We start from the raw sequence: 3,600 nt of genomic DNA, 5'->3' as shown, positions 1-3,600 counted from the left end.
TCAAGGGCTGTGGTGTGAGGCTTAGATACCACAAGCAGGGGCGGACTGAGAACCCTCAGGGCCCCCGGGCAAAATAAATCATGGGCCCCCTTACAGGCCCCACCCATGTTCTGCTGCAAGCCATACCGATGTCCCGCCTCCAGCCACACCCTACACAATTTTTAATAAGCAAATTTTTGTATGGGGCCCCCTCCCCCCCCCCCCAAGAAAACTACTGATCGTTACACAAAAACAAGCCCTCACATAGACCAAAAAATAGAAAAGTAATTTTTGAAAGTAATTAAACCAAATAAAAACTATACAAGTTTTGTATCGTATTGAGCCGCAGAATAAAGACATCATTTTTAGTGAACGCCATGATGTCAAAACCTCAGAAACCTTGGCGGAATTGTGTATGTTTTTTTTGTTTTTTTTTGTTTTTTTTTTAACCCACAAAGATTTTTTTTTTTTTCCTGCTTTCTGATACAAGACATGGCAAATTAAGTGGCGACATTTAAAAAATGCATCTTGTCCCACACAAAAAAAGCCCTCATATGACTATGTGAATGGAAAAATAAAAAGATTATGGCTAATGTAAAAATAAAAATGGGCCCGGTCTTTAAGGGGTAAAAGGTATCAAACTACAATGTTTTATATTGCTTGCTCTTTTTGAGAGCATCAGGGTTTTTGCACATTATACATACACAGCTCTGCTATACACACACAGCTCTGATTGGCACATTATATATCACTGTGTTACACATTTTACATACACAGCTCTGCTACACACACAGCTCTGAGTGGCACATTATACAGACGTGGACAAAATTGTTGGTACCCTTTGGTCAATGAAAGAAAAAGTCACAATGGTCACAGAAATAACTTTAATCTGACAAAAGTAATAATAAATTAAAATTCTATAAATGTTAACCAATGAAAGTCAGACATTGTTTTTCAACCATGCTTCAACAGAATTATGTAAAAAAATAAACTCATGAAACAGGCATGGACAAAAATGATGGTACCCCTAGAAAACACAGAACATAATGTGACCAAAGGGACATGTTAATTCAAGGTGTGTCCACTAATTAGCATCACAGGTGTCTACAACCTTGTAATCAGCCATTGGGCCTATATATATGGCTCCAGGTAATCACTGTGTTGTTTGGTGATATGGTGTGTACCACACTCGACATGGACCAGAGGAAGCAAAGGAAAGAGCTGTCTCAAGAGATCAGAAAGAAAATTATAGACAAGCATGTTAAAGGTAAAGGCTATAAGACCATCTCCAAGCAACTAGATGTTCCTGTGAGTACAGTTGCACATATTATTCATAAGTTTAAGATCCATGGGACTGTAGCCAACCTCCCTGGACGTGGCCGCAGGAGGAAAATTGATGACAAATCTAAGAGACGGATAATCCGAATGGTAACAAAAGAGCCTAGAAAGACTTCTAAAGAGATTCAAGGTGAACTTCATGCTCAAGGAACATCAGTGTCAGATCGCACCATCCGTCGTTGTTTGAGCCAAAGTGGACTACATGGGAGACGACCAAGGAGGACACCATTGTTGAAAACGAATCATAAAAAAGCAAGACTGGAATATGCCAAACTACATGTTGACAAGCCACAAAGCTTCTGGGAGAATGTCCTGTGGACAGATGAGACAAAAATCGAAGTTTTTGCCAAGGCACATCAGCTGTATGTTCACAGACGAAAAAATGAAGCATATCAAGAAAAGAACACTGTCCCTACTGTGAAACATGGAGGAGGCTCTGTTATGTTCTGGGGCTGCTTTGCTGCGTCTGGCACAGGGTGTCTTGAATCTGTGCAGGGTACAATGAAATCTCAAGACTATCAAGGAATTCTAGAGAGAAATGTACTAGCCAGTGTCAGAAAGCTTGGTCTCAGTCGCAGGTCATGGGTCTTGCAACAGGACAATGACCCAAAACACACCGCTAAAAACACCCAAGAATGGCTAAGAGGAAAAAATTGGACTATTCTAAAGTGGCCTTCTATGAGCCCTGACCTCAATCCTATTGAGCATCTTTGGAAGGAGCTGAAACATGCAGTCTGGAAAAGGCACCCTTCAAACCGGACACAACTGGAGCAGTTTGCTCATGAGGAGTGGGCCAAAATACCTGCTGAGAGGTGCAGATGTCTCATTGACAGTTACAGGAAGCGTTTGATTGCAGTGATTGCCTCAAAAGGTTGCGCAACAAAATATTAAGTTAGGGGTACCATCATTTTTGTCCATGCCTGTTTCATGAGTTTATTTTTTTACATAATTCTGTTGAAGCATGGTTGAAAAACAATGTCTGACTTTCATTGGTTAACATTTATAGAATTTTAATTTATTATTACTTTTGTCAGATTAAAGTTATTTCTGTGACCATTGTGACTTTTTCTTTCATTGACCAAAGGGTACCAACAATTTTGTCCACGTCTGTATATCACTGTGTTACACATTTTACATACACAGCTGTGCTGTGCACATTATACATGCCTCTGTCGCATACAGCTCTGCTACATACACCACACACACTACTGTGCTGGATTCACACTATACACCTATCCAGGGCCGGTAGCGAATCTACATTTTGGCGCCTCATGATTCATGTCCATTTCTTGCCCCCCCATGTGCCAATATCATAGTGCCATCCTCTCCCCCTGCCCCCTAATGTGCCAGTATCAAGTGCCTCTCCCCCCCCCTCCATGTGCCAGTATCATAGTGCCATCCTCTCCCCCTGCCCCGTAATGTGCCAGTATCAAGTGCCTCTCTCCTCCCCCCTCCATGTGCCAGTATCATAGTGCCAGTATCATAGTGCCACTGTGCCATCCTCTCCCCCTGCCCCCTAATGTGCCAGTATCAAGTGCCTCTCTCCTCCCCCCCTCCATGTGCCAGTATCATAGTGCCACTGTGCCATCCTCTCCCCCTGCCCACTAATGTGCCAGTATCAAGTGCCTCTCTCCTCCCCCCCTCCATGTGCCAGTATCATAATGCCATCCTCTCCCACTGCCCCCTAATGTGCCAGTATCAAGTGCCAAGTGCCTCTCTCCTCTCCCCCCCCATGTGCCAATATCAGTGCCATCCTTTCCCCCTGCTCCCTAATGTGCCAGTATCAAGTGCCTCCCCCCTCCATGTGCCAGTAAAGTAACAGTCCGGTATAAAAAACAAAACAAAACCTTTTCTACTTACCTCCGTGTCGGCGATGCAGCCTCTTCCTGTGTTCTGAGCAGCCTCTAGTGTTCCTGTTTAGCCTGAAGATGGGATTCGAACCCATGACCTTCTGTATCTGAGGCAAAGCACCTAACCACACGCCCATAAGAGCTGTACAGCCAGTTACTTAAAAAAATAATATAAGACTTCTACTGTAGATAACTTTGATAGTGTACAACCATGCACATGACAGTTGCCCCAACACACCCAGCTCTGCTACATCCATACACAGTGTGCTGGGGCAGCTATCATGTGTATGTACACTAGGTATCAAAGTTACCTACAGTAGAAGTCTTATATTTTTTATATTTCGCTTCTCGGCCTTTTGGCTAAGATCAAGTGTAGTATCTGTTGTTATCAGTCCGGTCAAGCCTGGCTCCTGGACTGTAAACCCCACCCATA

At 43.3% G+C, this 3,600-nt stretch overlaps 1 pseudogene; it reads left to right on the top strand.

The window, feature by feature from the left end:
- The first annotated feature begins 3,507 nt into the window (after nt 1–3,507).
- LOC122942877 lies at nt 3,508–3,600 on the top strand (annotated as a pseudogene).

Source organism: Bufo gargarizans, chromosome 6 (assembly GCF_014858855.1).
Source record: "Bufo gargarizans isolate SCDJY-AF-19 chromosome 6, ASM1485885v1, whole genome shotgun sequence".
Classification (NCBI taxonomy): domain Eukaryota; kingdom Metazoa; phylum Chordata; class Amphibia; order Anura; family Bufonidae; genus Bufo; species Bufo gargarizans.
Note: the sequence above shows the minus strand (reverse complement) of the source record. Positions and strands in the feature narration are given on the sequence as shown.